Source organism: Eptesicus fuscus, chromosome 4 (assembly GCF_027574615.1).
Source record: "Eptesicus fuscus isolate TK198812 chromosome 4, DD_ASM_mEF_20220401, whole genome shotgun sequence".
In the NCBI taxonomy this organism is placed as follows: domain Eukaryota; kingdom Metazoa; phylum Chordata; class Mammalia; order Chiroptera; family Vespertilionidae; genus Eptesicus; species Eptesicus fuscus.
Window position 1 is genome coordinate 80,388,920 of NC_072476.1, and position 22,890 is coordinate 80,411,809.

The following is a 22,890-nucleotide window of genomic DNA, read 5'->3' on the forward strand; positions in this document are numbered from 1 at the left end:
GAGGAGAAGTCAGATTCTAGATGGCAAAATTAGCAGGACGCAGTGAAACATGACAGAGGGTCTGGGAAAGAGGAAATGAAGCAAAAGGATACATGAAGATTATTCTCAGATTTTTAACTTGTTCAAATGGATAATGATGTTCATTACTAAATGGAGGAATACTGGAGAAAGGAAGGTTTAAGGGCAAAATCTTTAGTTAACTTTTGGACCCATTGTCTTAAAGGTGCTTTTGAGAAACCTGAGTAGAGCTATTGAAGAAGCTGTTGGAGCCAAGGGTCAGATCTGAAATGGTGATATATATTTGAAAGTCACTGGCATCTGATTGGTTACTGACTCCATGCATGTGAGGAAGTATTCCTATGGAGAGAATATAGGGAAAAAATTAAGAAAAACTAGGACTGAACCTTAATAGCTGAAGGATAGCCAGTAAAAGAATCAGAAAAAGAATAAGCTGGAAACAATAGGAAAACCAGAAGGTTGTAATGTCATAGAGGCCAATGGAAAGAGGTTTCTCAGAAGGAAGGAGAGCTCAAATACTATTGAAAAATGCTATGAGGTTAAGTAAAGTGAATCACTAAGTATGGCTGTTAAATTTAATGGCAAAGAAGTCATTAAACACCACTTTGTAGAGTTGTAAGGATGGAAACAAAACCTTAATGGCTGAGGAGTGAAGACAAAGTGCGGAAAAATAGAGACTATGCATATAGACTACTCTTCTGAGATATCTTAGAAGAGGAATGAGGGCAATACATATGATAACAGAAAGACTGGTTGATATTTTTTGTTGTTTCAATTTTGGAGGGATCTGAGCTTGCTTATGGGAGAAGAATAAATTATTTACTTAAAGTATTTTCCCAGGAGACAAACGCCACTCTTTGGTTTGAAACATTCTTTTTAAGAAAGTAGATAATGTATTCATAGTATGTTTCCCTCTCAAAGCATTCATCATGAGAGAAGTGTGTAATCCATTAGAGTTAATTTTATAAAACTTCTGGATAAATGTATACATAACCAATTCACAGTTTGGAAATTGATTGCCAAGGTATGATTGAGTTACTTAATCAAATGAAAGTTTGTATGGAATTAACAGGAAGAAAAAACTCCTCAATCTGTGTATATCATTCAGGGTTCAACCAAAGAAGCAAAACCAGTAAAAGAGATTATACAACTATTGCTAATAGATTTACATATTCTATCTTTATAATATATCTATATTAATATAGATTGAATTCCTTCATATAGGTATAGTCTTTGAAAGGAACTTGCTTTCTCCTGGGTAGGAGCCTGGCTAAGTCTGAAATCCAGAAGGCAGGCAGGAGAAAGACAAGGTCATAAATAAGCAGCTGGAATCCCAAGGGCACAGCTGAAACTTTCAGGTCTACAAGGTTTCTCTTTACTCAGGGACAGTTCAAGATCTGTTTAAAAATTTTTCCAACTAAACCAGGCTCATCTAGGATCATTGAAATTTTGATTTTCTTACTTAGTCAACTGACTAGGAACTCTAATTATATCTGTGAAAGCCCTTCACAGCAGCACCCACCCTAATGTTTGATTTAATAACCCGGAGAGGGAAAGTGACGTCACCAAGATGGCAATGTAGGCTGTTCCTGACTTCACTCCGGCTTACAAGAACAACTAGGGACTACAGTCGTCTTCACCTATCCGTGGTTTCAGTAACCTATGGTCAACCATGGTACAAAATATTTAATGACAAATTCCAGAAATGAACAATTCATAAGTTCAAAAACCATGGGCCATTGTGAGTAGCATGGTGAAATTCAGTCCATCCTGAACAGGCTGTGAATCATCAAGCATATCCCTTAGTCACTTAGCACCATCTCAGTTACCAGAACTGTTGTGATATTGCAGTGCTTGTGTCCCAGTAACCTTTATTTTATTTCATAAAGGCTCCTAAGCGCAAAAGTAACGAGGCTGGCAATTTGAATGTGCCAAGTGGAAGCTATGAAAGTGTTTCCTTTAAGTGAAAATGTATGTATGTAGAGGAAAAAGCATAGTACTGTCCATGATGTGGGGCATCCACTGGGGTACCTAGAACATATCCCCAATAGCTTATGGGGGAACCACAGAGAGAACCCCAGAACTCAGTAGTGAGGCTGAGACCAAGACACTAGATTAAAAGGCGAAGAGAAATGGCTGCCTGCCCACTGCACTGCCCCATCGCCGGCCAAACCAACACCACATGGAGAGGTCTCCCCCGAGCCAACATTTCCTCTAGCGGGGGAAAAAGAGCCCAGGATGACATCCATCACTGTGGTCACTTTGTGGGAACCCCTACTCTGGCTTCACTCCACGGGGATTACAGGGGAAATCTACAGAACTCCAGCACTGGGAATCTGATTGTGACCAAGAAGGGGTCAGGGATTCCAACACCCAGCACTCAGCTCTTGGCTGACCAAGTTCCCACGTGCAGAGCCTAATTGGTAGGCCAAATCAGTGGCTATGCTCATCGGCAGAACCTAGTCAGGGTGCAGGTATGCCTGATTTGGGTCCCCAAACAAAGAGTGTTTCTGGCCCTGGAGGCTGGTCTGCCCCTGCACAGGCAGGAGCCTGAGCCACAGCCCACCTGCTGCAGAGCATGGCCCCCAGTTCCATCTGCCAGAGAACATCTGGAAGCTGCACAACCCAGCAACTCAAGCTGAGAGGCAAGCAAATAGAGCTGATCTCCCCCAAAACAAAGCCAGGGGCTTCATTTGTCCAGGGGACTTGGGGGTGTAGGCCAGTTTGAATAAAACCACAAAGAGCATTAGTGGCCTTGGAGCTGCTTCTCCCTCTTCGCTTCAGCAGAAAAACTAATTAGTGACCCCACTTTAGGTCAAAGATGGCCTTCTAGCCACTGGATCAGGAAACCTTACCAGAGCACAAACCTTACGCAGAGAAGCTGCGTAGCCCATCCAACAGACCAGATTTCAGAGGAACCTGAAAGGAGAGCACGGCCATGGCTTTCCCTGTGTGCAAAGCAAAATGCTGGCCTCACCTGGCCAGGATAGTCAGTGCACACTCTTACCTGACTCAAGTCCCTAGAGTAGTCATGCAGGCCCTAGGTCCCATCCTGATGCCTCCCAGGGCAGTTAATCCAGTCAACCACTAAGTCCTTCCAGCAGCCTCACTCAGCTAGGGATCCAAGTCAATAGACCAACGCAGCTATTCACAGCCAGTGGCACACCCCGTCACCCCCCACACACCAGAACTCAACTTTAACAACTGCCTTGCCAACAAGAGACAGAAGTTGTTACAAACAAGGGAACCTCCATAAAAAATACTGGTGGTAGTCTCAATAGAAACTTTTCAGGCCAGAAGAAAATGAAATGACATATTCTAAGGGGAAAAAAAAAAAAAACCCTTTCAATCATAAATACTATATCTGGCAAAGCTGTCTTTCAGAAATGAAGGAGAGATTTTTAAAAAATGGAGAGATAGACTTTCTTAAACAAAAGCTAAAGGAATTAATTACCACTGCCTATAAGAGATGCTAAAGGGAGTTCTTCGCATGGAAATAAAAACATGCCAATTAAAATCATAAAAATATAAAAAGGCAGTGTAAAATTAACTGGTAATGGGAAATATATAGTCAAAGTTGGACTCTGTAAAATAGTTTAAAAGTTAAAAAGCATAACCATGCTACAATAGTCTCTTTATTAGTGACACAATATAAAATTATATAAGTTGTAACATCAGTCACCTAAAATGTGAGGGGAAGAATTAGTAAAAGTGTAAACCTAGGCATTCTATGGGAGTTAAGTTACTAGTTTAAGGCAAAGAAGAGCCAATAAGCCAATCATCAAGAGAACGCAACATATATAAACATACACCAAACATAGAAGCATATAAATATTTAAATATGAACACATATAAAGGGAGAAATAGACAGCAATATGATAATAGTAGGGGACTTTAATATCTCACTTATATCAATGCATAGATCATTGAGACAGAAAATCAATAAGAAAACATTGACCTTGTCCTGGCCAGATGGCTCAGTTGGTTGGAACATCATCCTGAACACCAAAAGGTTGTGGGTTCAATTCCTGGTCAGGGCAATATCTAGGCTGTGGGTTCGATCCCTGGTCAAGTTGCATACAGAAGTCAACTGATCAATGTTTCTCTCTCTCTCAAATCAATAAAAATAATATCCTCAGGTGGGTGAGGATTTTTTAAAAACCACATTGGCCTTAAATAATTAGGCTACATGTACTTAATAGATATATACAGAACATTTCCAAAAGCAATAGAAAATATATACTCTTTTCCAGTGCACATGGAACATTCTCCAGGGTAGGTCACATGTTAGACCACAAAACAAGTCCCAATAAATTTAAGAAGACTGCTTCAGTGTAATATTATGGCTAATTTCCCTCAGAGCCAGTGACCCAAGGGACAGCAAGGCAGAAGCCATCATCTGATAAGACCTGGCCTAGGATTGATACACAGTTATTTCTGCAGTATCCTATTGGTCACACAGGAAAGCAATGATTAAAAGCTATATAAAGAATGAATATCAAAAGGCAGGCATCATTGGGAACCATTTTAGAGGTTGCCTACCAAACCACAAGTGACATTTTCAACTTCTAAGGCAATATTGTTCCACAAAGCAGCTGTTAGAGCAAAACAGACTAATTTATTCAACTGTTATATAATCATAGGTACTGTTTCAGTAGGGCTGCCATAACAAATTTCCACAGACAACAGAAAGTTATTTTCTCACACGTGTGGAGGCTAGAAGTACAAGATCATAGTGCTGGCAGGTTTGGCTTGCGGACGGCCACCTTCTCACTGTGTCCTCACATGAGCACCCCTTAATCTGGGTGTCGTTCTCTTTGTCACATGGGATTAAAGCCCACCCATATGACCTATTTTTACCTTAATTGTCTTTTTTAAAGCTCTATAATCAAATATAGTCACTTGCTGAGGTACAGGGGGTTAGGACTTCAATCTATGAATTGGGAGACAGGAGGAGAGACAATTCAGCCCTAAAACATGCATTTGACAGTCTTCAAAAGAGTATATAGCCAAATCCAATTATTCAAATTCTACTTTCATTTGAGTGACAAGAAATGTCAACCAGTTTCAAATAACTTATCTTTACACTTAATTGAACCAAAACTAAGAAGTCAAGTTTCTTTCATCAATAGAAATGCAATATTTCTCCCTTCAGAATGTGTAATCCATCTGCAAGTAAGAAAAAAGCTCCTGGGAGTTAATTACCACTAAACAACTCTTCTTGCTCAGCCATCTCCTTTTTGATGAGACCCACCTTCCCTAACTTGCCACAATCAATTTTTCACCTTGATTTATGTTTTCATAGCCCTGGTAAGTATATTCTTATTTATTATGTTTGTTATGTATTTATTATTATGTATTACATTTATTCCTTGTTGGAAACAAGGACCTTTGTCTGGCTCATAGCATGACTCAATAACAGAATTTATCCTTATCCCACTAATAAAGCTCCACTTCTCATTTTTTAGTTGTTTCATTATATAGATCACAGCTCTTCCCAGCCTTACACATGAACAACTAAGGGAAAACTGAGATAAAATTTCAGGAATTTGAAAAAAGAACCCTCTAAGCTGAAAAAATAACATCTCCACTGGTTTGCCTTTCACCAAACTATTACAAAAAAATCCAAAAAAATTTAGAAGATAATTTATACTAAATTAATTCCTGTAACATAAATAATATCAGGTCCTCAACTGAATTTCTTCTATGCATCATTTTTACATTCTTAAGAATATCTAGTCTGTAAGGAAGATATGAAAGAAATAGAATATCTAGTCTGTAAGGAAGATATGAAAGAAATAAAATATTATAATATAAACATAAGTGTGATATGTTCCACAAGACATTTGCAAAGTAAAGTAGACAACATGGTTGTGGAATTAAAGGAAGTCTTGCTGAAGAAGTTGACAAGAAGTTGAAGGGAAATGCTATTTTGACGAGTAGAGATGGAGGAGGGCCTTGCAGGTGGCCAGAATTAAGTCAGAAAACCAGAGAGCCGTGAAATCTTGGTTAAAGAGAACATTGCCTGTGCTAATTTTACTGAACCCAGAGTACACGTTGAGTTACAGAAGAAAATGTGATGAGAAATACACATTGGAGTGAAGTCAGAAGACTCTGAAGGACCACAACAAGCTGTTGGAATTTGGTCAGTTTGCAAAAGGGAGCCATTGACATTTCCTAGTAGATGATGAACATGCTCAGAGAGGGCCTCAGGAAAGATTAATCTACCAGTGTTAAACTGATTTTGAATTTTTGGAAAAAAAATTGATAATACCTCCTATGTAAATTAAACTTTTAAACTTGGTGTGAGTTTCTTTATCATGAAATTGAAGTCAATGATAGTACTCAATTCACAGGATTATTGTAAGGATTAAATGATTTAATATATGTAAAATACAAGGGCTTTGAAGGATTTATTATTGTTGTTATTATTATGTATCTAACCCCAGACAAGTTGTTTAACCTCTCTGTGCCTTGTTTTCCTTATATGTAAGATGAGGGTAATTAATAGTAATCTAGTTACAGATAATTTTAAGGTTGAAATATATTAATAAAGGTAAGCTATTGCTATTAATCTATATATATAAAAGCCTAAGCAACCAACCAACTGGAACGACTGGTCGCTATGGCGTGCACTGACCACCAGGGGGCAGACGCTCAATATAGGAGATCAGCTGAGATCCATCCTGGCGGCCCACCAGCCTGCCAGCAGCCACTCACTCCCTCAGTAGTCCTACAGGTCCAATCTCCAGAGAACAGGCCAGGCACTGATGGACCAGCAATGCCGGCACGATCCTGACAGCCACCAGCACGATCCCTCCTGAAAGTCGGCCTTGGGCACAGCAGCTGCTTCCCCTCCCTAGACACTCCACAAGGAAGAAACAATATAAAAGCGGCTGCCAGGTGGCTCCCGACAACCAGCGTGAATGTCAGCGGGACAGATCTGATCCCGGGCCAGCAAGGGTGTCCAACTGCCTGCCAAGAGGGCCAATTGCATCCCAGGCCCCCGCAGAGGCTCCCCCAACACCCCTTGGGACCCCATCTGTGCACGAATTCATGCACTGAGCCTCTAGTGTCACTATAACTCTCCATGTACATAATATAATTGGGAAACATCAGAAATAAAATGTAAACTTCTGACCTATTCATACCAAACTTCTCATGCTATTATTCCATAATCTAATAATTTAAATAGATTAGACTTTGACTATGGCTACCCAATTTAAATTTCCCCAAATATTATGGCCTTCCTTCTCAAAGTATCTTTTGATCTACATCAATTACTTATTTGGTCTGGGTCAACATGGATGTCCTTGACAGGATAATGAGAGAAGGAATTTTCCAGAAAAATGAAAGATATTTTTAAAAACAAGGTACTTAACTGGGTCCTCTGAGATGTGCAAAGAAATTACAGATAAGGCTTATTTCTAATTTAAAATCTGAAATGTATATTAGATTTCCAGTGCTGCATAACAAATTACCACAAGCTTAGCTTAAAACAACAGAAATATATATCTCAACAGTCTTTGTGGGTGAGGGATTTGGGAATAGAGTTGCTGGTTTCTCTGCTTAGAGATCACAAGGTGGAAGCCAAGGTGTTGGATGGACCCCTTAGAGCTCAAGATCCTTTTACAAACTGATTCAGGTTGTTGGCAGAATTCAATGCCTGTGGTTAAGGGCCTGAGGTCCCCATATTTTCTGGCTATGGGCAGGGGAGGGGGCTTGCCCTTAGGTCCTAGCCACATGGTATCTCACAACATGGAAGCTTGTGCTTCAAAGCCAGCAGGCGAATCTCCAATCTTCTAAGAAGGAGCCATATATTTAATGTCCACACTTGAGTGACTATACCATCACCTTTCCCATATAGTGAAACTTAATCATATTAATAGGTTCCATCCACATTCAACGGTAAAAAAATTACACTGGGTGGGTACACCGGAGGGAGGGAATCTTGGGGACCATCTTAGAATGCTATCACAATATATAAATGAAAAAATATCTGAAATATATGAGAGTATAACTTGAGGAAGAAAACCCTGAGGGCCAGCCAAGGCTGACAGGGGAAAGAATGGTTTGAGGGAGAATTTCTGTAGGAAGAACAAAAGGGGGTAAAAGGTCAGAGCAAGTCTGATACACAATGGTAATAGTCTCACGTGAATCCCTTGCCTCCTTCAATGTTCCTTCTATCCTGGAAGCATTCAGACTCAGCTCCTATTCTAAAGCTCTCTTTTTTGCTCTCCAGAAACAGAGTCATGGGAATTTGTATGGTATCTTCAGAGCATTTTCTCATATAGTATGTCATTTACCTTTTTAAAAAACCCATTTCAATAATTGAGAACTTTCCATGTCCTCGTCCCCAGTCCTTCCTTCTCCCTTGACCACCACCATTCCTGACCTCCGGTACCTAACACAATGCTACTGAGCCTGCCATGCCCAGAAGCCACTGCCACACTTGACTGGAGCTCAGAAACAACAGAGGGCTCCTGCAGTGGTCACTGGCTGCATAAGAGCAACAACCTAACTGGATCTGGCTTAATGACCCTTAGTTTCACTTCTAGTGAGCAGAATCTTCCAAACAAACCAAGAAGTTGCTAAAGAGTTTTAAAGATGATTGAAGTAGGGAATTTTCTATTGTAGGGCAAAGGCCCATCATATTATTGTTATCAAGAAAAAAAGGGTTTGCTCAGCCGGCATGGCTCAGTGGTTGAGTATCGACCTATGAACCAGAAGGCCATAGTTCCATTCCTGGTCAGGGTACATTACCCAGGTTTCGAGCTCAATCCCCAATATGAAGTGTGCAGGAAGCAGTCAATCAGTGATTCCCTCTCATCATTGATGTTTCTATCTCTCTCTCTCTCCCTCTCCTTTCCTCTCTGAAATCAAAATATATTTTAAAAAAGAAATAAAGGACTTTTTAAGTAAAAATTATATCCCACAATTGTGGAGATGGAGAACACTGTTTGCTCTAAAATTTATATTAAGGAGCTTGTCAAATATACATACATATGTATGTATTTGCTAGCCTTATCTTCTTCATACCCTTTGAGTAGGACAATAAGCAGGTGTTACCTAATCTGTTTATTTAATACAGCATGCAATTTTCAAGATAAAATAATCACACCAAGGAACAAGGAATGGGAATTTAAATATAAAGGTTAATAAAGGATTTAGGTGTCATCTTATCCTGAATCCCCCCCCCAAAAAAATTATTTTTATTCTGTTATGGAAATATCAAAATGTAATTAGTTTTGGTGTATTATTTATTTATAAAATGTAAACTTCAGTTGTAATTGGTTTATCCTGCAGGTGGTTTAGAGGTCAGGACACAAAACAAAACAATAAAAAATTAAAGTCAGTCAGAGAAATAAACTTTAGTCAAATCTTGAAACTATTGGAAGAAGAATAACAAGAGAAAAGGAGTTTCTAGGTAGAGAGACTTATATGAGAAAACACAGAATAAGTAAGAATTAGAAATTCTGTCTTACATTTTATCTATCTATTCATTGTTTCCACAAATAGTGAATGTCTACTATGTGACAATCTCTATGTTAAGTGCATTTTCAGAGTCCATCAGGAGGACTAATTACTATGAATTAATATATCCTTATATATGGCATACACATTATATATGTATGTGTTTGTGTATTTTCAGGCATATTTCCAATAGTATATTACCTAATGCATACCCCATACAAAGACCAAACCCTGAATATAAATATGCAGCTAAAATTACTTGTAAAAGAGGCCAGTTGTAGAATGATTTCCTCAGATGTTAAAGAAAAAAAATACCCCAAAATAATTTTTAAAATAGTAACTAATGAAATAATCACAGTCAACTATTTTAATAAGTTCAGTAGAACCTTTTGGCAGAAACATTACTACATAATAAAATATTTAGATTACTAAGAATATATGATAGTTCTAAACTGGTAAGCACATGGGAACTTCAACAGACATCTCAAAATATGTGAAAATGCAATCCACGAGCTGGAAACTATCTGTGCAATATATCTAACTAATGAAGAACAACAATCCATATCATCTGCAAAGAATTTCTATGAATAAATAAGAAAAGACAAAATAGAAAATGGGGCAAAAACATGGGTATATTTTCTTTTTTTTAAATATATTTTATTGATTTTTTACAGAGAGCAAGGGAGAGGGATAGAGTTAGAAACATCGATGAGAGAGAAACATCGACCAGCTGCCTCCTGCACACTTTCTACTGAGTATGTGCCCGCAACCAAGGTACATGCCCTTGACCAGAATCGAACCTGGGACCCTTGAGTCCACAGGCCGACACTCTATCCACTGAGCCAAACCAGTTAGGGATACATGGGTATATTTTCATTGAAGAGGAAATACAAATGGCAAGTGAAAGAAAATGCTCTCCTTAATGATCAGGGAGGTGAAAATGAAAGGCAATTCATTACAGCCACATTTTTGGCAAAAAATAAAGTTTGAAAATATACAAATGATCACGTATTAATAAGAATGCAGAGCAATGAGAATACTCAGAACTACTGGCAGAAGTGTATAATAGTTTAACTGGTTTTGAAAATTAATATGACATTTTCTAAAAATGAAAATGTACATATCCTATCATCTAGCAATTCTTTTAGGTATAATATATATGTAGAATCACTGCCTGTAATTATTTAAAAAAACTGAAAATAACACAACTGCCCATCAATAGTAGAATGGATAAATGAGTTGTGAAACATTTATACATTTGAACATACTCAACAGTGAAATGAACCATAGCAACTGTAAAAAAATATAATGTGGAAAGAAAAATGAGGTTGGTAAAGAATAGATGAGAAATGCCATTATTTATATATAACATACAAAACAGGCTAAATTAAACCAGTACAGCCACATTCATGCATGCATGAATGCATGCAAAAAGCAAGAGCTGTACTTAACAAAAAAAAATTCAGAACATTGGTTTCCTCTGTAGATGAAGGACACAGATGTGATTGGGAAAGGACACATAGGATACTTCAAAGTTACTGATACTATGAGCTAAACGGGGGAATACATGAGTGGTTTTGGTAAAAACTAATTATGTATTAATATAAATTACATATATAATTTATATTTATTCATATCTATGTATTTTTTTCAAATACTACTTTGTGTATATAATATCCTCCTTGAAAAAGACACTAAGTAACACCTAAATACCAAGAGCTTCTATTGAATTTTACTGGTATATACCAAAAAAGATGACCACTGTAACTAAAGAGGAAAAGCAGGTCTATAAACATCTACGAGAGCCCCAGGAAGACAAGGAGCCTCCATAATAAAAAACAACCAACCAGTAGCCCACATACTTCCTTCCTCTAAGTCATCATTAGCTCAAGATAATCACCACTTGATGTCACCCAAGAAAAATCCAAATGCAAAGAAAATTCAAAAGTAAACATGTGTAGATAATCAAGAGTCACCAAACTTTTGAGGAAAAGTAAAACTTTGAAAAATAAGAACTAAATTGTGCAAACAGAAAAATTAGTCCCTGAGAAAACAGAGGTAAGAAAAGCAAGGTGGGTTTGAAATATTGATACCACAATATCTGCTGTGGTATTTATTATATCCTTCCTTCTACTTACTCAGGGCTTTGTTTGTTGTTATTTTTCTAGTTCTTTTAGGTGTAGAACAGAGCATAAATAAATTACATAGAGACTGAAAAAAAAATACAAAAGATCATTGAAACCAAGAGCTGATTCTTTGAAAAGATAAACAAGATTAATGAAACTTTAACCAGACTCATCAAGAAAAAGAGGACCCAAATAAATAAAATCTATATATCCTATATAATAAAGAGCTAGTATGCAAATGGTCGTCATGCTGTAACGGCACAGACACTCAACACTGGGGAGAGAGGAATGGGGACCAGCCAGGCACAAATGAGCTCATGAGAGAGGAATGGGGACCAGCCAGGCTGCGGCCCGGGAGAGTGACAAGGCGCCCGCCCCACGATCCCAGGTGCCAGCGGCTGAGGCTGTGACCCAGGAGAGGGACAAGCTTCCCACCCCAAGGTCCCAGGTGCCAGCACCTGTGGCTGCGGCCCAGGCGAAGCTACCCACCCACAGTCTCCTGCAGCTGTGGCTGGCCCGGGCAAAGCCAACCCAGGTCCTGGGTGCCTGCGGCCGGCCAGAGGGAGAGAAGCCCGGGTCACAGGTGTCTGTGACCAGCTGGAGGAGTGAATCCTGGGTCCTGGGTGTGGGGCAAGGCAGAGGCTGTTAGGATCAGGCCAGCAGGGAGCAGTTAGGGGTGATCAGGCTGGTAGGAGAGCAGTTAGGAGCAATCAGGCAGGTAGGCAGAGGTGGTTAGTGGTGATCAGGCAGGCAGGCAAGTGGTTAGGAGCCAGTGGTCCTGGATTGTGAGAGGCAGACATCCCATGAGGGGTCCTGGATTGGAGAGGCTGCAGGCCGGGCTGAGGGACCCCCCCCCCTCGTGCATGAATTTTGTGCATCAGGCCTCTAGTACTAGTATAAAAGCTTAAGCAACTGGACAACCAGCCGACCGGCCAGTAGCTATGATGCACACTGACCACCAGGGGGCAGATGCTCAATGCAGGAGCTGCCCCCTGGTGGTCAGTGCACTCCCACAGTGAGAGCGCTGCTCAGCTGACCGATGAGTGCCAGACACCAGGCTCATGGCTGGCAAGTGCAGCTGCGGCAGCGTGAGCCTCTCCTGCCTCCACAGCAGCGCTACCGAGCAGCGGTGGAGGCAGGCACTGTGGGGCCGAGATGAGCAGGAGCAGCGCCTGGCCTGGGCTCAGGCTCCTCCTTGGCCACCTGCCGCTTCGTGCACTACTACATCCCTCGGGGGATGTCAGACTGCCGGTTTCTGTCCAACATCCCCCGAGGGGTCCCGGATTGTGAGATGTCACAGGCCAGGCTGAGGGACCCCACCAGTGCACGAATTTGTGCACCGGGCCTCTAGTCAGAAATAAAAGAGAGGAAGTAACAACTGACACCACAGAAATACAAAGGATTGTAAGAAAATATTACTAACAGCTATATGCCAACAAATTGAATAACCTGAGTAAAACGGATAAATTCCTAGAAACATACAAGCTTCCAAAACTAACTCAGACGAATCAGGAAACCTGGATCAACCAATTACAACTAATGAAATTGAAGCAGAAATTTAAAAAAAAAAATGATTAAAAAAAAAACTCCCAGCAAACAAAAGTCCTGGCTGGATGGCTTCACAGGTGAATTTTATCAAACATTCAAAGAACCAACACCTATCCTTATCAAACTCTTCCAAAAAATTCAAAAGGCGGGAAGACTTCCAAGCTCTTTTCACAAGTCCAACATTATTCTAATTACAAAACCAGATCAAGACACTCCAAAAAAAGAAAATTATAGGCCAATATCCCCGATGAACATAGATGCTAAAATCCTCAACAAAATATTAGCAAACCAGATCCAGCAATTCATTAAAAAGATCAGATACTATGATCAAAGTGTGACTTATTCCTGGGAAGCAGGCAAATATATAGCAGGAATAAAATGCCACCATGATAGTTTTAATAAAAGCATCTGTTATACTCTGCAGAGGATTAACTTTTCTAATCTAAATTATGCTTTATTAACATGTCCTCAAATTGCATATTTAACAATATATTTTAAATATACACTTTAAATTTTTAAGTCATATAATTTTACACAAAAAGGTTTTGTCATTTTTTAACATTAGAAGGTAAAATTGAATAGGTTCCAAAAAGATGTTGGTACAGAATATAGAGTGCTAAGAAGTCACATAATAAGAAGTAAAACAATTATTAAGCAGTATCAATTGATGTCAAAACACACACATGCAGATGTTAATAAAGTGTCATGTGCTACTACCTGACATTCTATAAAGTATTTCAAAAGCTTTACCAATTAATTTATATTCATGGGCTAATTTTAGTCACATATGAAACAGTAAAAGGGTTGAGTTTTACTCAGTCATGAGACACAAATTAAATAGTACCAAATTTCTCTTTTAAATAAATGACTCTTACCAAAACCTCCTCCTTTTTATACTAGAGGATATTACTTTCTTGAGAGAAGTGATTGCCTGTTTCTCTATAAGTGGTTTAGAAACTAGCAGAGGCTGTTTAGAATTATTCAATATGTGACCTTATTCAAACTTCCCAGAGCACCTGCTCCCCACCTTTATGACTTGATGGAAAAAAGTATATGTTGAAGATTAGAAGTGAAAGATTCTACAAGTTCGTGAGAAAGTTAAAGCAATTTGAACTACATATAAAAAATTGCTTTTTATTCTCCCAATATCTTCTACAAAAATCTCAAAGATTTTTTTCAAAAGTTTCAACTGAAAACAAAATCACTGTAGCCTTAAAAATCAACTCTTTCAAAAATATAAATTGCTGCTTTTCTGATGGAAAAAGGAAACTAGGAAAAAGCTGTGTGTCATGGTGAAATTTCTATCGATAGTCTGAGGAGAATATGTCAACTATCTGTGCACAATGCCTGATTTTATATGAAATAACTAGAGAATATGTCAATTTCTAGATGTAAAAAAGTACTGCAACCAATAAAGTCAGAGTTTTTATAATTTTATGTGGTTAGTAAGTAAATAGTTATTATAAGGGAATGTTATTTTTCCTAAATACAGTAAGAACAAAAATTAATTTAATTACTTTGGTTTCTTTGCCCCTTAAGCTAGGACTTAATGATGTGTGGATACTTAATTTATAAGGAATGAAATAACATGGTTCATGCTATAGTTATATAGACTAAGAGCATGGACAACTAAAAGACTTAATTTAGAATTTAGTGTTATGAATTATGGAAAGGGACTATTTGTCGTTAGCATATGCGGAGGTTGCTCACTGTCAAATACGTAATACCAAGGGTAAAACATTCATCATACAGGGTTAGTCCCAGCTGTGTCCATAGTTTTTAGTGTATTCACAAAGCTGTTTATTACTACTATCTAACTCAGAACATTGCTAGCATCCAAAAGGAAACCCTGTACCCATTAGCAGTCAGTCCTCTTTCTCCTTCCCTTTGCTCATGGCATCCCTAATCTGTTTTCGATCCCTATGGGTTGGCCTATTTTGGACTTTACATATAAATGTAATCATCCAATAAGTAGCCCTTTATGTTTGACTTACCTCTCCCATAATGTTGCCAAGGTTCATCTCATGTAGCATGAATCATATTACATTTCTTTTTAGGGCTAAAAATGTTCCATTGTAAAGGTATACCATGTATTCTTTCTTTATCCATTAATCTACTGAGGCTTTGCTCAATATATTTAATTTTTTTCACTAATTTAATGTCATCATGGTGTCAGAGGACCAAAGGAAATAGGACAATAAGAGTTAGAAACAGGAGGGGAAAATAAAGATAGTCTGTGACGTGTCCGTCTGCTTGATTTTCACTTGCTTTAAACTTACAGCCCTCTAGAAACGGCCTGGACCCCCATTGTGTTTCATGGTACCCAATCAAGTTTTAATTCCAAAACTGATATGTCATTCTCAAATGTACACATGGCTTTATTTTAAATCATATTTTTTTTACTCTCCTTTTTGGTGCAGTGAAGTTCAGAAGGAGAGTTTTTTTTAAATTCTGAGTGTTCTGGGAATAATTTTTTAGATAAAATATTTGATTAAGTAAAGACTATACTACTCCCCTGTAAAGCAGCTGTAACTAGAATTAATTTAAGCTGGAACTATGTTATTTTAAATGAATTTATTATAAATTGAATGGTAACTGATTGGCAGAATTATCCAGAAAAAGCTTCTCTTCTCAGTAACGTTATTTTCCTTGAATTTCCCCTTAATCTACATTAATCATGTGGGTCACGCCAGCAGCTCTTGATCTGCATGTTCCTGAAGGTTTAGACTAAGGATGCTTTGCAGGAATTGGCATCTAGAGTCTAGGGGGGACACTGTTAAAGGTAGTATCTTTTAGGACTGAATTAATATTTCTAGAAGCCGAGTTAGGTAGCAAAGTCCATTTTTCATATGCTCACCAGGAAGTAAAAACTTCATTCTCTGGAATGAAAAAATATCATTTGGAATATCATAAACTAGAATTCGCTGCTTTGTTCACAAATGCTATTCTTATTATGATAATAAGCCACTAATTTGTACTTAGCTAATTAGGAATGTAAACATTTGAATAAAAATATGTTCTATTTTACATTTTCTAAGCAAATTTTACCTTTATTTTTGAAATAGTATATACTTATTTAAGGAAAAACACATGCTTTAATGAGCAAGTGGTATTCAAAAATCTTCAAAACACCTACAACATATGTTCAAGTAAAGATAGTTTTGAAATTTTAAAAAATTGCTCTTTGAACAATGACTTGTTCATTCAATAAATATTTATTAAGCAACTACTGTGTCCTCTTTTAGGTGCCTGGGATGCATCCATGAATAAAACAGTGGGGGAGAAGGGAAATAACAATAAACATTAAGGGATGAACACATTATGTGGTGTTTTAGAAGGTGATAAACTCTATGGGGAAAGAAAACTGATGAAGGAACAAGGAATGCTGGGCAGGAGTAGGGGGTGGGGTGGGGGATAGTGCAGACGGCAATATCAAATAGGATGCTTAGATTAGGCCTCCTTGAGAGGGTGACACTTAAAAAAATTCCAAGTAGGTAAAGGAGCGAGCCATTGGAATATCTGGAGGAAGAACATTCCAGGCAAAGAGAAGAAGCAAACAGCCTAAGGAGGTATGTTTTCAGGTCTCCCTTTGTTCTAATAATCCTGTAGGAAGGATTGAATCTTTGGGCCCTATCTCTTTGCCCTCTTTATATAATGACTTACCTGGCCCTTCCTGATGCCTGTTCATTATTACATCCTTCTTGGCAGCACCTTTTCTCAGCACATTTTTGCATCCAACCTACATCTAGGTTACCCAATTACCTCCTAAGCAATCTCCTTGCTCTCTCAATCTTATCATACCATTTTCATTATGGATCTTCCTTACTCTTCCTAATACTCCCTATTACTTGCTGGATAACATTCAGATTTGTTAGCATTCCTGCTCTCTACCTTTTTATTCTTGTGCTCCCATTCCCTCCTTCAAGGCCAAAATTGGACCACTAACTTTCCATGATATTCTGGCACCTGCCCACTCTTTACTTTTCTTATGTTCTTCTCTCCCCCTAAAATGTCTATCCCAGCTCTAACTCCTCCTGATGAAATCTACACCATCCTTACAGGACCCATTCAGAACCACCTCACTTCTAAAATACTTTGATTTTCCCAGTTGATGTGATGGCTTACTTTTCTGAACTTTCAAAGCACTTACACCACCCTTACCTCATGGATCGTGCTCTGCTTTGCATTATGGTTGATCCTAGTACTACAATAGTCTCCCAGTAGATGGAAAGCTCATAGGTTTAGGCACACTCTCTAGCACATTTTATAGCATCCATAATAAATACCACAACTATACAACCAATAGGGTGGAATGAACATGAGACTGAATCTTCCAGGAAAAAGCAGAGAATATAGTTGATTGGGATTACATATCACATTGATCAAATTTCAGAAATCGGGGCTGTAAAAGGCACTCCAGAGAGAGGAATAAATGACTCTAAGCCTCTCTCCATAAAGAGGTTTTAGCAGTGATAGAAATGCAAACTGACTCTGGGACTACGAATTTATTTTCAAGATACTATTATAATAAAAGTAATAAAAATGGTGATGCTAATAACATACCACCATTGAAAGATTATTATGCGCTAGTATTTAATGCTTTAATGTCCTTTATTTGCTCCTCATAAAACCCCATGAAATAGGTATTATAATTATTCTTTTCCTTTTCAGTTGAATAAACAGAGGATATGTTTGGTTAAGTAATTTACTGAAGACTACATTTCCACAGTGTAACAAACGTTTCTCCACATCTGAAGTTGTCTATACATTTTCATGCGTTCAATAAGATACGCTGCTCTTTTGTGAGCACTCCTGGCCTTTACACAAGAGTTTCACATTTATTAATTAAATAAAGTAGGATGCCTTATTTTCAAGAATCAAAGTTTTAAAATACAAATCTTGATTAATGAATCTAAAAGGGTTTTTCCCGCCCCCACAAAATTACCAGTTTTATGTGTTACTAAAAGTGATGAATAATGAGAAAGAAATCTTTCACAAACTTTACTGCTCAGTTGAAAGAAAAAGAATTTTTCCACAGAAAGGTTGAGCAAAATTCTTCAGCCACTGTCAGTAAAACGCCTGCAGGGGGGTCCAGGTTATCAGCACAGACTGCCTTTTCCCTTATCCCTAGTTTTCTCATGGAGTTAGGGAGAGGTTTTCCTATAGAAATGACATGGAGATCAACTACAATTACAAAAGACTGGTTCTTCTCTATGAGTAATATTGGACTTTACAACCCAAGGAACAGACTCTGGTCCTTCAAAGTCATTAGCCAGAAAAAAGGGACTGGGATTACTAGTGATTTTAGAGGGCCCTCCCTGGTGAGAAAAGAACCATTTGGATTGTACAATCATGGAAGTTTAAATGCTGGGTTTAGAACTGGCACATACTATAGAGCAAGGATTTTATGCTCTATAAATTACTAGAAAGGTAAGCAACATAAGACATAACTAATGCAACAGAGGCTGAATAAAATGGGGAATATCATAGTATTATAAAGAGAAAGGTGTGTGCAAAGTAATGGGGTTTAGAACTGGGTGATTAGGGGGGGTGGTTTTAATAAATGGAATATAAAGAACATTCTTTTTATGGAAAAGACATAAAGCACAAATTAAAGATAACATGTGACCTCTATCTGGAAAAAATAAACTTAATCACTTGTGCTTCAGAAGGGAAAAAGTATGAAGCAAAATAAATACCCTGCCATTGATTATTCAAATGAGTACATTTAAAGCATTTAGATTCATTGTTATTCTGAGCCACTGTCTATACAGTTAAGAATCAATTAGGTTAGAAATTCCTCAAAGTCAGGAACCAGGTATCCAGTGAAGAATTTTTGGTCTCTATTGAAGTAGCATATGTGATGCTTTAAAATCAGTAAGCACTCAATAAATGCATACTGGATAAATAGTTTTTGCTTTAGGTTGCAACTGTATGTTTACAGTTTGAGCCAACATATCATTGGCTTCACATAGAAAATTTTAAAGTTGGTATTCAATTTCTCAAATGAAATTTCTAGATAAATTCATACAATAGGCCTTTCACCCTAAGAATCTATCACCATGCTTATCAGCATACCTTATTGTAAATATCCTTGTGCCAGGCTCCAATTAGCCCAGGTGAAGATATAGGACTTTAGCTCTATAACTCACTTAGCAAGTACTGCACATCCCATAGTCCAGAAGGCTCTGAATAAATGTTTGCTAGAGCGTAACACATTTTACAAAGCAATAGTATTTGTAGAAAATGTCTAGCTCCTGGGATAATAAAATGTCCATCCCTCTGTGATCTATATCTACCTGCAATGGAGAGATGTGCATTGATCTGTCATGCAGTGAATCTCTCTCTCGGGCCACTATTGATTTCAATTTAGCCAATGGTCAAGACTTTGTTTTTAAATAGGTTGAAAGTATATGAACTGCCAAAGGATAACTATTCATCAGAGGAGCTTTGAAGCCATTGGAGGAGATTCTTTACCAGTAGCCTGTTAAAGTCTCCTAAATCAGAGTTGGATGAGTGTGGAAATGTTTCAACTGAATAAACCCCCTTTTTCCCTCTTGCTATTCTAATGTTTCAACCAATTTCAAGCCACCTGTTCTTACTCTTTTAAATAACCAGGTAGCTTTGCTTACTTTACTTACCATGCATAACAAACTGAGCTAACACTCAAAAAGTGGGGTCATCATGACAACCATGAAGTCACCTCGGGGTCTAAGGAAACCTACATGTCACCTCCATGCTTCAGTTTCTTCACCTGTACAATGCATATAGTAGCAGCTGCTCTTCTGAAACTGGCCATCATTCTCATCTCCTCCCTCACAAGGAAACACTGAGGATAGGTGAGAAAAATGGATTCTATGCCCAAGCAGGCAGTCATTCCAGTGGTTCTCTTAAGAACCAAAGGGACTCCTAATACAGCCTCCTCTATTGCCATATATGTGTACTCCCTACCCTCACCCAACATCTTCTAATAACAACAATAGGAGTTGTACGGACTTCGAAGTCAGCCGAGCTTTATATTCTGGATTACTGGGCAGAAGATCAGCTCTTTGGATGCTGGTCAGTTCCTTCTTATAGCCCACCTTTCCAAGTGAACATTAAGGTGTCATTCTCAAACAGAAGCAATGGTAAATTCAGCCTATGTCTGTTCCTTTTACTGGCTAATAGTATTACCTAGCCAAGCATCATTATTTTCAAGTATTACTCTCCTGTCCAAATCCAGCTTAGTCACCACATTTTGCCATTTCTCTTTCTGAAGTGCATCTTAAGTCTGTCACCTCTTGTCTTGTTTAGCCCCTTATTCTTCCTGAAATTATTACAATAGTTGGGGATAGAAGGAATCACTCCTGCATTCCATTATTGCCAGAACTACCTTTTATAATACCAAACTGATCATGCCACTCTCTCCCTTACAAGCCTCTGAGAACTTCTCATCACTTACAAGATAAAGTCCAAAGTCATCAGAATGTCAAACAGAGCCTTTCGACATCTGGCAATACTCTCAGCCATCACTCCCATGATAACAAAATTCTAGTTACACTACAACTCACTCCTATAAATTAGGTTCTCACAGAAGAAAACCCTTGGATAGATTTGGAGGGAAAGTTATTTATTTGAAAGATGGGCTCAGAAAGCACTAGTAGAGAGGTATGAAACTGAGAAAGTCAAGAGAAGGGAGTCAATCATAATATGCTAATAAGTTATTACTGTCAGATATGCACAACGGCTTCAGAGATTTGGGTGACCATGTAGAACATATCTGAATGTCATCCCATTCAAAGGGCATGAGAACTGAGGTATATGTCTTTTAAAGTCCACCTGCCATATTTTGAGGGCAGCTGCCAGCAAAGCACACACCTGTGGCCAGAGAAAGTCCTCAGGCAGAGCTTAAATGTTGGCAGTAAGGGGGTCATCAATATGAAAGTAACAGAATGAGCTGAGGGGACTTAGCCAGGACACCAAGAGTGTCTGTTACACTCACAAACCTGCAAATGTGTCATGTTCCTTTTCACCTCTGTCATGCTTTTTTGTCTCTGTTCATTTTCAATACTGTTATCTTCATCAGAAGTGCCTTTACCCCATTCCTCCTTCTGGTAAAAAGCCCACATCACTTGAGATTTCTCTATATGTGCCAGGTTTGTTAGACTCTCTGTCTTCTGAGCTGCGTAAGATTCTGTGCAAACCTGTAGCCACATTATTGTAAATACTAGAGGCCCGGTGCACAGATTCGGCCCAATCCCTGCAGGCCAAGCCAAGGGACCCCACCGGTGCACAAATCCGTGCACCAGGCCTCTAGTATGTATATAAGATCTTTGGTTAATATCTTCCCATCCCCTCTTCCCCCCTCCCTCTGAGATTCATCAGTCTGTTCCATGTTTCCATGCCTGTGCATTGAGTATCTGCCCCCTGGTGGTCAGTGCATATTATAGCTACCGGCTGACAGGCTTTTATATATATATAGATGTTTTTACTTTCATCCCTTCTCCACTCAATGCAAATCACTCAGATTTGAGTTAGTAACAAGTTCTTTGCTTTGTTCTCAAACAGAAAACTTCAGAGTATGGATCCAAAGCCTAAAGCTCTAATGGCTTTGGATCCATACTCTGAAGTATACTCAGTTCAATCTCTCATCTCACAGATGAGACTGTCTCAGTCAATTGGGCTGCTATAACAGAATATGACAGACTGGGTGTCTTAAACACCAAGCATTTTTTTCTCACAGTTCTGGAGCCTGGTTAAGTCCAAGATCAAGGTCATGGCCAATTTGGTTCCTGGTGAGAACTCTATTCCTGGTTTGCAGAAGGGCATCTTCTCATTGTGTCCCCATATGATGGCAAAAGACAGCATCTCTTTCATCTCTATTCTTTTAATAGGCTTTCTCATTTTTTGCAATACAAATAGGCTGAGAATTTGCCAAATCTTTAAGTTCTAGTTCCTTTTGGCTTAATAATTCCATCTTCAAGTTATACTCTCTTCTCATGTTTTACTAAAGCATAAGTCTTTAGAAGAACTAAAAGGAAAAATAAATCCTGCCCTTTGATACGGGAATGATAAGAAAATGAAATGGCTATTTAACTCTGACAGTAGGAAGCATCTGAGTTGGTAGACACAATTGGCTTTCCTCCTGTTTTATATTTTTCAAATATTCACTGTTACGTTTTTTTAAAAATTTAAAGAAGTGGCCTTCATACATACTTAATGATTGGAAACATTTATATTTGGAAATGAGAACTTTTAAGCTTAAATTTATATTGTGTATTTATTTTCAGGAAAAAAAATCTTAGCTTATACCAGTGATGATTTTTTCTCTCTACCTTAGAAATATTTTTTTTATGCTTTTGAGGATATTTTTGGTTTATCAACTATTGTTGATAGGTGAAAACAGCTGATAGAATCTACTTAGCAGTTGTGATGCCACAAACAAAAACTTTGAGGCTTTTTTTTGCTAATATTATGTTTTAGGAGTGTTTACGTTATTGCAATAGAAGTGAATAATGTACACCAAAAACTCCACTATTTCACAGAGATAGGAATTAAGTCTCAAGACACTTTTACTGGTATTTGTAGAAATACATTCCTTTAGCCTGTAATTTAAATTTTCCACTGGAAGAGAGAAGTAGGTGGTCAAATCCAACCATATCCATCTTACACGGAATAACAGAGTGATGACTAGCAAAAATCCAAGAGCAAAATTTTCAACGTTTTTGTAATTTCTCTTAAAGAG

At 38.3% G+C, this 22,890-nt stretch overlaps 1 long non-coding RNA gene across 1 annotated transcript in view; it reads left to right on the forward strand.

Annotated features, from left to right (window-relative positions):
• The first annotated feature begins 5,179 nt into the window (after positions 1–5,179).
• The window catches only part of LOC114230098 (uncharacterized), a 34,058-nt gene continuing 16,347 nt past the window's right edge, over positions 5,180–22,890 (forward strand). Inside the window, exon 1 of the long non-coding RNA XR_003615944.2 lies at positions 5,180–5,328. This is a non-coding gene — a long non-coding RNA (uncharacterized LOC114230098). The remainder of the gene's footprint in view (positions 5,329–22,890) is intronic.